Below are 12,729 nucleotides of genomic sequence, written 5' to 3' on the forward strand. Positions count from 1 at the left end.
AAGCGTTTACACTCCAACCGTTTGAAACGCACCCAAAGTGGACCAGGTTGAGCAGCCAAGTCGTAGCTCTTCATACTTTTTTCCGCCATCAGTTTGATGAAAGAACACATTTTGAGTATGTCGCCACCGTGGGAACAGAATTCTGCCATATAAGCTAGTTTGCCATACTGAAATGTTTACATAATTTCTACCAGCAATTCCCAACCAGGGTGTCATGGCGCACTGCCATGAGATATTATTTATTGTATGATATTTACATTCACGATTCACTTTCATTTTGATCATGATGAACCAAATTGCAAATTCAGTCCCGCTCAATGTTACATTGTCTCATCTTATCCATAAAATCCTTAAAATAACCAGATCTTTGTTTAAAAAAAACCCAACAACAACAACAACAACCCAATCAAATAGGGTTAAATTAGCCAAGAGAATTAGTCATTCTAAGTCTGTGTTTTACTCCAACAGCACGTAACGCTGAAGATGTAATCTCATTTAGCGTATTAAACAAGCTTTCCAAGACAAACATCCTGGCTTGGCCCATCCGTTTGAGTCACATGCTCATACGGTCTCAGTCACTCGCTCCACTGTCACTGTGTGCAAAGATTACTTTCATAAGCTTCATAAAGCAGATTAGAATCGCGAATCTGATGAGATCAGATTAAGGACAAGCGCCATGGGTAGTGGTGGTGGTAGGGGTGGGTGGGGTTCAAGATTAGGCTCCGTCATACTGTACATATAAATCGCCATCAAACGAGCACCACGTCTCTTTAACCGACCACCGCGTTCATCGCGTTAGCCAACGGCATTAAAAAAAAAAAAATTAAAGCCAAAGATCCTCGTGTGTCTTTCATGGGAATATATTAATCTTTGTTAGAGTTTACTCTTTTTAAAATGATGTTGGGTTACTGATCCCAGAGTCTCCCACCCAAAAAAAGTCGGTTTTCCTACACACCGAGCGATGAGATTGAACAACGACAAAACAGGGTTGAATATGAGCAAATGACTATCCGCGCCGATGATAATGAAACCACTATTCGGGGTCTTGAGTTTATGCGGTATGGATTGCTGGCTTCGACCCGACGTTGTGGCGAATAACTGACTCGATTTCCTGATCAATACGGTGGAAATTGAAATTTTCTGGCAGTTAATTTTTGCAAGCTATCGAGCTGGCCCAGAGGCATACACTGATTACGATTTTCGCCTTTATTGGACACGATTGCATGGCAGCACAGAAGCAATTACAGGTGTGATCGTGTCGGTTGGGTAACTCGCTGGAAAGAGAGGAACGCTGACAATTTTCACCCTTGATCAGGATAGCAACTGTGTAACGAGCGCATCTGACTACAACGACAGTTTGTTAGGAAGTAGGCTATTTCCATCATTTGTGGGGGACGATGAGCAGGGTGCCCCGATGATTCTGAAGCCAAGCGAGTTTCGATTGTTTGATTTGGGTTCTTAGTAACAGCGCCACCATCTGGCAAAACGTTGATCTTTTTAAACAGAGAGGCAATTACATTTTTTCGAGATTTTTTTTTCTGCCCTCATTTTGTTTCTCTGACACGTCAGTGTAATAATATTAACAATAATATGATAAATAATGTATTGTAATAATACTAACGTGTATTTGCTAATATTTATTGATGAAGGGGTGGGGTCATCAACAGGTGTATTTTTTTTTTATGATATGAATTACAACACGTGGTATAATCTGTATTGCGCAATAGGTCAAACTTAAAAACAACCAAAAAACGAAAGCATTTGCAAAAAAAAAAAACCCGAATGTGCTAGGAAAAAAAAATAGTAGAAGACATGATTGAAGTCAGTGTCAAAAATATGTTTTGGGACATCTCTGATTAAACTTTGTCGTTGACCAGCGTTGTTTTTGTGAGCTGAACTTGTTTGAGGAGAAAAAGAAATGAGTGACTTGCATCAAAAAGGGCATCCAGTGTAAAAACTGCACCAAACGAACGACCCCTTTGATGAGACCAGCCCAAAGTCACACAAACAACAACTACAGCACCAAAAGCTCGTGAAATTTTTTGCCGCAAATGATTTTTTTTCTGTGTATGAGAATCTTCAATTCAAAGTGACTTATTGGGCCATTTTATAAAAGGCTTCCCATTCATTTCCGACCAACAATGGATTTATTACACACTTCAGCCAATTAGGTTGCCACGGTTACACGGAACGGAACCCAAAAAAAAAAAAGGATTTCATTAATTGATTAAAGATTCATATATTCATACTTTTGTCCATTCCTTTCTGTCATGCAAGCACTTTCAAACATGTTCTCATTTCACAGGTCACCGAGTCAGCGATACATTTCTACATTTGCAAGGATAAGGCCGTACATTGCGTGACTATTTGATGAGGCATATTGCGCGCAGAAGCAGGGAACAAACTGATAAGAAATGTATTCATCGACACAAATGACTCGTATGGCCGCACACGGGCGGGAGGGGAAACAACAACAGTGTAATCTGGGCCCGCCTCCCTCGAGATGAAATCGATACAAATGCATACGTTATTCATGCTCCATAACAACCTCATCAGTCATTTGTCACAATTATGCCTCATGCGGTGTCACGTGCCGGCATGGAAATGACAGAGACACATGATCTTATTGTCTGTCTGTCAAATATGAATCTCATGAAGGCGTTCTGTCCATATTCAAGGATGTTTTGACTTTACTGTACATAAAGGAAGCCGATTAAGTGCGGCCATTACCTTCCATTGACTGTATTTGTTCACGTTGCCTTCCGAAGCCGAAATCACGCAGTCCACATTTAGAGCAGCTGAGAGAAGGCGGCAGGGGAAAGTGGGCGGCATGAATAGTATTAAAAAGGGAAATGATCTAATCGGAAAGTGTAGGATGCTGATCATTCATGCGTGCTTGTGCGTGCGTGCATGTGCGTGTGTGTGAGAGGCCTGATTGTTGTTGTTATTTATCCTGAAGTGACCCCGGTGGTCACATGAATACACAATGAACACACACCGCACTCGCTCCACAATGTGCAACATCCAGTCGCTTGCTGTCATAATTCGATCGGAACGAGCAACTTTATGAGCTTAAAATTGACCTCCGAGGAAGCGTATTATTAACAGAAGATGATTAGTAATGCTCAACAGTAATCATGATCAATAATATATTTGCACCTTGCAACAAGGGGATTTAAGTCAGACTATCCACAATAAAGCAATGAATGAGCATTTTGGGGGGGGGTTTTATCGAAAAGCGCTATCGGCCATTATGTAATACAGAGAATGACTGCACACTTTACTTGGTAGATTGCCCAACGCTGTGACATGGTAAGGTATTTTGCGAGTAAAGATATTTTTGTCCCGTCAGCATCCGTCCCACTTTCCCATGGTTAAAAAATCGGATGGACACAGCGTGGTCACAAAATCCAATTATCGACGGTCCTTGAGAGCCATTTGACATGCATTCCGATACCACTGCACGCATACACATCCATACACGTGCATGCGCTCAGAGGCACAAGGTCCTCACAGGATGTGCTTTTCTCAGAAGTGGTACTGCAACCTTGCTACGCTACGTGCTAGAAATCAAACAGACAAAAAATGATGACAGGCTTGTACGCCTATCATAGAATACAGGCTATATATGTTTGTGCTTAAAGTACAAATTGAGATACCAACAGAGAGAGATAAACATACAGATGAATATCAACACAATAAAAATAAAAGCAGATAAGGAAAGAAAAATGAAGTCCATGGGCAAAAGTGTACGTCGACACATTTGTGACTTTTGTGCTTAGTGCGTGAATCACAATCACCCTCTCATTGACAAGCAGCAAGTTGAGGTTACAGTTTTTGTTTTGTTTTGTTGCTTTTCATCAAAGTAAGAATGAACATTGAAGGTAAAAATAATACACAGATAATCAAATCATAGGTTTGATCATAATGAATACAATTAAGATGCAAGAAATTATTTTTTTTAAATAAAGTTTTCAGAAAAAAATGTAAATAAATAAAAAGGAGTGAGTGCAAACTAAAAGAATAAAAACGGGTTAAATATGTATTGCGGGGAAAAAATAATAAATAAATAAAGCAAAGCCATGCTGCCCAATAGTCTCTAGTATTGGGCGGTATGGATTTATTTTCTTCTTCTTCTTATTGTTTTATTTAACTTTCGAAGGAGGCAAGTGTAGTTTCATATTTTGCTTTGCTTTTAAATGATTAACAAGTTCACCAAGCGTGACATAAATTATTTGTGGGAAGACACCTCAGGCAAAAACAGGTAGTTACACTAACTGCTGCAAATTCATCAATTATTTCTCACAAATTGGAACTTATTTTTAGAAATCCAGTGAGTACGTCTGTGGACACACTGTGGGACATGAATGCGCCCATACGTCATGGAACTTTTATACTTGTGCATGTCTGCTTCTCATGAAAAGATCTCTCACAATAACACATTCCAGACATAACTTAAATAATAGATATACTGTACTTGACAAACACGGTATATACACTATATCATAGATTCATCCTGAACTCAGGAAGATGCATTCGAGCAAATCATCCCAAAATGGAGGATATTTGCTTGTATTTATTACCGGTATATATATATATATATATATATATATATATATATATACACATACATACACACACACAAATAAACGCACCCACACAAAAAGGTTGTCACAAGAAGAATACGTCATGAAAGAGTTGAAATGTACCTTTCGGCCATCGTGTATTTCATCTCTCCCGCCATTGTTTATTGTTTAAATATGATTCTATTATCTTCTTCTCATTCATTCAAACAGTTTTTTTTTCCTTTGAGGTGCTGGTGGGTGGAGATCACAGAGGATCACATTTGTACTACGCAAGGGCGGTGGGGGTGGTGGAGTGAAATAGTCACAGTGAAGTTGGGGGCGGGCGGAGGATGTGTGGGTTTGGAGTGCTCGAGTCGTTTTGGTAACAGCAGTGGGAGTGGGAGGATGTGAGGAGGCGCTCGGATATAGCCAGAAAACACTCGCAACACATTGCATCCGCCATCCGCCAAAGAGATTATTCTGAATCGACACACTGGCAAAATAAGGCATCTTCCGCGGCCATGCCATTGTTAACCAGAAGATTTTTTTTTTTTTTAAGAGTTAACGTATCCACCTCAGAGTTCAGAGGTTGAGGTTTTGTATCCGGGAATCTTCTTCTTTTCCACAAGTCCCCTGCCCCACCTTCTCAAAAAGAATATGTATTCAAGCTTAATTGAAGACTGTCAATTGTCCATATTAGTGAACGACAGTGCAAATGGTTGGTAAATATATATTATAAATATAAATACAAATTTGATCACGAAATACATCCATCTATCCATCCATTTTCTGAACCGCTTGATCCTCACTAGGGTCGCGGGGGGTGCTGGAGCCTATCCCAGCCGTCTTCGGGCAGTAGGCGGGGGACACCCTGAATCGGTTGCCAGCCAATCGCAGGGCACACAGAGACGAACAACCATCCACGCTCACACTCACGCCTAGGGACAATTTTCAGTGTTCAATCAGCCTGCCATGCATGTTTTTGGAATGTGGGAGGAAACCGGAGTACCCGGAGAAAACCCACGCAGGCCCGGGGAGAACATGCAAACTCCACACAGGGAGGCCGGAGCTGGAATTGAACCCGGTACCTCTGCACTGTGAAGTCGACGTGCTAACCACTGGACTACCGGGCCGCCTCACACGAAATACATAAATATGTCAAACAAAATGAAATGGTGATTGTGCTGACTTGATTGTCGTTAACTTTTCCCAGATATCGCCTGGTGTATTCTCCATGCAACTCGAAACAGGAAATGTCTGGATGAGTAAATTCCATCTATCCATCCATCCATTTTCCGATCCGCTTTATCCTCACAAGGGTCGTAGCGGGTGCTGGAGCCTATCCCAGCTGTCTTTGGGCAGTCGGCGGGGGACACCCTGAACCGGTCGCCAGCCAATCGCAGGGCACACAGAGACGAACAACCATCCGCGCTCACACTCATACCTAGGGAAAATTTAGGGTGTTCAATTCGCCTGCCATGCATGTTTTTGGAATGTGGGAGGAAACCCAGAGAAAACCCACACAGGCATGGGGAGAACATGCAAACTCCACACAGGGAGGCCAGAATCGAACCCTGCACCTCCGCACTGTGAGGTCGACACGCTAACCACTGGCCGCCCCGGATGAGTCAATTAAAAGAGATAATTCATGGATAACCTGGCAAGAAATTATGACGTTTAGCGGTCAGCGCTGCCACCAAAATGCCACCAGATGGCGCAAAATCAAGACTTTGATAGTAGACAGGGCTTTGGCCACTGCGATAGAATCGAAAGAATCAAAAACGATTAACGCGATGTGCTATTTCATGTAAATGTATGCTTCTGACACATACGAGCACAGCAAGTTTTTCTCATTTTCCGCTACTGTTGACGCTTTGTCAGTTTTGGCCGGGCCGCGTGTCAAGGCTTGATGGCGAGATGATGCTATTTCACGAGGCGCGGCCCCGACCGCGCGGCTGGCGGTGCGTGCCATGCCCCCGATGATGAGCTGTGATGCTGCGCTGACTGAAAGTTTCCAAAATGAGCAGGATGGATAGTGACAGTGGCGTGCTGTGTCGGCGCTGTATTTTTAAAAGGTTAACAGCGTGGAACTGCGTCGTTCGGCTGTGCCGCTGATAAAGACAAGTCATGCCGTGAAAAGTGAGCTCGATGCAAAGCCTTCCATTTGGGGGCCCGTCACACGTCTGCGAGCATCCATTTTTGTCGTCCCCGCCCACTCACTAATGCCGTTCCGGAGTTATCGCTCGATGCCGCGCCCCACAGAAGCGCATTCTGGTTCATCCCAAAGGCCTTTGCATGCAAATGTGTTTTTAATGATTCTCCCCATTTATTTAAGTCGAATGCCGTATGTTTGCGTAGCTCTTGGACGCAGCTATTAGCATATTCACGCTACCTATTTGGCTTGACGGTGATATTTATTATTCACTTCGCCTGCCATTGGGATGCAGCGTGTGCAAATAAAGACTGTCTTTATGAATGTGTGTTGTTTGTGTATAAAATATTCATCAACCTCAATTCCGATACAGTGTTGCAGAGTTTCTGTTGCACCGTGTTGGTAGACGTCGAAGACTTGAGGCGAAGATCGGCCGACTGTGATACTTTTGCAATGGTCCACTTCGGTTGCGTTCAGTTGGGACAAAATACGGTAAAAATAGAGTGTTCAAGAGTAAAGTGTTCACTGGGCCCGGATGAATAGGCTTGGGTGATGGAAGTCTTCAATAGTTGACGTGCAGAAATGAGATAAATGCTTTTGAAGTTTTGAAGTCAACAAATAATCACTTTTATGAATGGGGACTTCACTCACAAACAAGAATAATCAGGATTTTTTTTTTCCACAATCGCCCGGCCCGAGTATACCGCTGTTTCTTTGCATGAGTTAGCGGTGTAACGAGACAAGAAATGTCCGTGGAAAATACAATAAAACGCTTGAACCTTGGGGCATTTTGAAGGAAGCAATTATTCTTGCAATTGCTGCAATTAGCATCATGTCTCCTTTAAAAGGCGGTCATCAATAGATGTGGACTTTTGAACTGTGCAGTATTTATGAAACAGAATATGCTAATGAGTGGCAGAGAACGTAAATAGTGAAGAGTTCAATGGTGAGGCGGTCACAACCCCTCATTGTAGCCTGAAATGCCATGCAGGCGATATATAAAAAGGTCCGGAAACTGTAAACAAGAAGTAGCAACAACTCACACCCCGACAAATGTCGTCTCATACATGTGCCAATTTGATCCCGAAACCATGGAGACATTGAAGGACAGCCTCACCCCCTAATACTGTTGAGCCAGCAAGCGTCGCCACGGCGTAAGCACATTTGCTGGCACGTTAGGGCCAGTGTTGGAAAACAAGTCGTTCCCATGAGGGTCCCCAACCCCCGCCCACCGAACGCTCAAGAAAGGCGTAAGAGCGCAAGTGCAAAAGCGTGTTTGTACACGCGCACGTGTTTTTGTTGATGCAGGTGTTACCGGGGGGTGCCTTCACACAGGGCTAATGGAAGAGGCCATTAACAGCACAACAACATTGACGCGATTGTAAACACACAAGTCTGCTGCTGTGAGCACAACTTTGCTCAATAATTCAGCAGCTTGGGAGGAAATCAACACTTTGGCCTACAAACAGCATTGTTGACCACATCGTTAGACGACAACAATGTGCTGCTTTCCCTTAGGAAACGAACAGCGCATAACAGTCGACTTTGGATTGTGTGTGAATGGTTGTTTGGCTTGCGACCAATCCAGGGCCGACTTCACGTCTCCCCAACAAAGTCGGCTAGGATAGGGTTCAGAACATGTGAGACCCAAGTCAGGAGAAAGCGGTATAGATGGATGGATGAAAAGTGATTTCAAACCAAGGCCGAACTGTTCTAAAACAAACGGTATGCTTGGCACAAATGCAAACACAACTCATCACCAACAACGACAGTGAATGATGGCGGAGGGAGCGTCGTGCTATTGGGGCTGCGTTCCTTTTGTCAAGATGGTGGGAATTATGAGCAGTTCTGTTCTCAGTCAGTGATAGCACAAAACCGTTGGGGTACTGCTAGAAAGCAAAAAAAATAATAATAATCAAGAAAAAAGATCCTAACAGAACATCTGAAATTAATCAGAGGCCCTTTAGATGTGCTCTGACTCCCATTAAACATGAGTTCGTATGTGACTGGTTAACTATCAAAACAGTGACGTACATTATAAGAGGGTGTGCACACTTATGCAACCACATTCTCTAATTTGTTTCATTTCGCCTCTCGAAAAGATTTTCATAAAAAAGATTTGAATTGAGTTGTCCGGTTACAAGTCACATTAATAGTGAAAAAAGTTTTGATCTACCTTGGTCTCATTTTTTTCACATCCACACACACACACACACACACGCACACACACACTCGCACACGCATATTATTTATTTACGCATATTGGACCATAGTGAAATCATTTGCAGTGATTTGTTATGACTACTGGTGTTTCGAGGCGAAAAATGCCATTTGGGTGGAAACACTTTTGGAAAAAAACACAATCAAAAATGCCACCCCTTTTATTTATTTATAATTTAACGATGACCCCAATAAGAGGACCGGCTTGCTTTTTGCTAATGAAATAAACGTAGGCGCTATTATTGGAGCCGCGTGCACATTTGTTAATGGTGCTTGAGATAGACGAAAGCGTCACTCTGCATGCAAATGAAGCCGGCCAGTCAAGAGACATTCATCCTGTAATAGATTAAACGGGGCTAATTTAGCGTTAAACACGGTAGAAGTTTGGTGTTTCGTGTGCTAATATTAATTTGTCTGTTGTGTCAATTTGAAAATTAGTCAAAGTGTACTCCAAGCGCCTTTGCGTTTTACACGCAAAAGTGTAATGAAGACTCATGATATTGTTCCGTTGTATATGCCTTGTGATAAGATAAGATAAGATAAGAAAACCTTTATTAGTCTCGCAATGGAGAAATTTCCGATTCACAGCAGCAAAGTTATGAAAGGAAGAAGTAGAACAACAAAATATAGGAGCTGCTGGAAAGGCAGCCACTCACGCGGCGCCATTTTGAAGTCAAAATAACAAAAATAACACAACACAACACATAGCACACAGACAGTCGTGCAATCTTCACCACTTTTCTGCATACACTTTGTTGTCTGAAGCAGTTATAGATGAAAGAGGAGAGGATCAAAGTGTCCTTTCACCAGTGGATCAGAGACGTCATGCTGAAAATGTGCACACGTCTGCTACAAGCTAAGTTTTGAAAGCAAACACGAAGCTGTAGCGTCCATTGACGAAAAAGAGATTGGCTCACATCTCCTGTCCCATGTAAATCCGCTTCAATTCCAAGCCGCGACTCCCAGTTCCACATCCGCATCGGCGATCAAGCCTTACATCCATCCAGCCGCAGACCGTTCAACAGCACCGATCTCTCTGCTGAACAAAGTGGGGCTGTGAAAAATGCTGCCCATAATGATATCATTTAAAAAATCACGAGCTGCTAATTGACATTGTGATGTGACAGGAGTGTAAAAGATGAAGGAAGCAATCATCATCACGTCAGCTTGGCGGATAAAGACAGCATACACACAATTTTTTTTTTTTTTAATCAGTCCAGTTATCCATCCATCCATTTTCCGTACCGCTTGATCCTCACTAGGGTCGCGGGGGGTGCTGGAGCCTATCCCAGCCATCTCCGGGCAGTAGGCGGGGGACACCCTGAATCAGTTGCCAGCCAATCGCAGGGCACACAGAGACGAACAACCATCCACGCCCACACTCACACCTAGGGAGAATTCAGAGCGTCCAATCAGCCTGACATGCATGTTTTTGGAATGTGGGAGGAAACCGGAGCACCCGGAGAAAACCCACGCAGGCCCGGGGAGAACATGCAAACTCCACACAGGGAGGCCGGAGCTGGAATCGAACCCCGTACCTCTGCACTGTGAAGCCGACGTGCTAACCACTGGACTACCGGGCCGCCTCAGTCCAGTTAATGACGAAAATTAGTGCACGTGTGGAACTCCTTCTTCTCAGCCTTATTTTTATTTTACTCCTTGTTTACATTGTTTATATTCTCCATACATACACAGTAAGCAGCCTAACTTGAGTTTGAGATGAGAAGGTCACTATCAAATATTAATTCATATGTTAAAGCGCCGTATGTTGTAATATGATAATGGCCGTAAAAATGAAAAATGTGCTTGTTAAAAAAATAAAAATAAAAGAGAATAGAATTTCTGTTACTGCCGTGATGAAACAGCAATGGACCATAATATTTGCGGCCCAGCCAGGACGCCTCTCATGTTGCGTTTGGTTGGTAAGGTTACTCCTCAAGAGTTGTTTATAGAGCTTGGACAAGCCACACACTAAAATAACGATCCTGAGATCCATTTCAAGACATATTTTCGGACCCAGCGCAAGTTTAACGCAAAGCGTAGTCTATGCACATGGGAGGTGTTTTCTTTTTTCCTTGACTCGCGCAGGCGGAAGAGGGTGTTTGCGCCGTTGTGGGATGGAACGCAGCTGACTCTCGGGCCAATCGAGGCGGCTCCCCTCATTCACTTTCAAATGAAATCGTGCTTAACATTCTGGAAACAGAAACTGAATCACTGGGGTCCATGCATGAGATTTTGGCTCGCGCAGAGTCAAAATCATGTTACACCACCTGTACCACTCCTGGGACCTGCTTTTAGGTAGTCTAAAGTCTACTTTTGTTCACCAAATTGCCAGATGTGCTGTGACCATGCAATAGAATACACCGGAATGCCGATGGAAGCGTAGCACAACACTCTAAACGAGACTTGCGCTGGCATGAAAATGAAGATGTGGCCATTTTTACACCAAGCAAACGGGCGCCTGTCGACGAAAATAGGGCCGCCTACGATCTTCAAACGGAAGCGGCATAGTCGACTTAGCTTGTTCTTTTGACTATAGGCCTCATCTTTGTCACGTAGCACATTTACTGCTGTTCATTTGAATTTTTTTTCTGGAGTATACTGTCGAGAAATACTGTAAGTTAATGTATAGGTGTAAAATAACTTACATTAATTTTCCAAACCATTCCATTGAAACCTGTTGGGGGAGCCCTTGAGCAAAACAAACCATCAAGCAAAACGTCCCTCCATGTTGTTTTAAATTGAGCTGCTTTTTTCTGGTTCATTTAAGGACATGTTCACACTCTCTTATCAGTCTGCCACTAGTCTGTGGAAGGTTTCCATGGTATCCCATTTCTCGTGACTACTACGAACCCCCTCCTCGTTGCTTATATTTTATACCCCCCGCCACACACACACACACACACACACACACACACACACACACACACACGCCCTCCCCATCTGATGCTACTAACACTCCAGAAGGCGTCAACAGACCCTCATGCTCATGCCTGACACTGTGAATATACTTTTTTTTTTTTTTTTGCTTCTAGTTCATCATGTACTTATATCGTTTGTGACCGCTTAAATCACTACCTGAGCGCACGGAAATCACAAACGTAAAAGTGATCGAATGCTGAGTAAAGAAACAAACACCCACGGACTCTGTCCCACTCTGCCTGTGGCGCCCACACACTCCCTGTTCTTGTGCGTTTTTTTTTTTTTTAACTCCTCCACTCCGCTGTGGAGGCGTTCTCTTCGTCTTCCCTCATTAATACCGAGTGGACACTACGCTGCCACACCAAATTTCAATGGAGGAAGCAGAAGCGTGGAAGGAGGAGGCGGAAAAGGAAGCACCAAGTTTGGCCTTCTTCAAGCACAGGGGTGTCAAAATCATTTTAGTCGCGGGCCAATTTGGAGTTATGGCCATTATGACATGAAACCACAAAATTATTACTTGTACACGACAAATTAAGAGATTACTAGTTTTTAAATCAGTCAAGTCAATCATAATAGTTTGTTCGATTACTGTTCAAGTCAGTGAAAACAGGATGACAAAAATATTGCCAAATCTCAATGTTATTTATCACACATAACAATTTGACATTTTGGTACAGATTTTAGCAAGTTGACACACGTGATTTGCTTTCGCGGGCCACATAAAATGACCTGGCGGGCTGGATTTGGCCCCCGGACCTTGAGTTTGATGGTTCAAAAGCAAACGCGCAGCACATACTGTACCTTTGGTATTGTTCATCATCTGCAGGTTGCGCATCCACCCGTTGTGAAAATCTATGTGAGAGACTTAAG

The sequence above is a fragment of the Hippocampus guttulatus genome, chromosome 11 (assembly GCF_054856545.1).
Source record: "Hippocampus guttulatus isolate MCC_2025c chromosome 11, RoL_Hgut_1.0, whole genome shotgun sequence".
Classification (NCBI taxonomy): Eukaryota; Metazoa; Chordata; class Actinopteri; order Syngnathiformes; family Syngnathidae; genus Hippocampus; species Hippocampus guttulatus.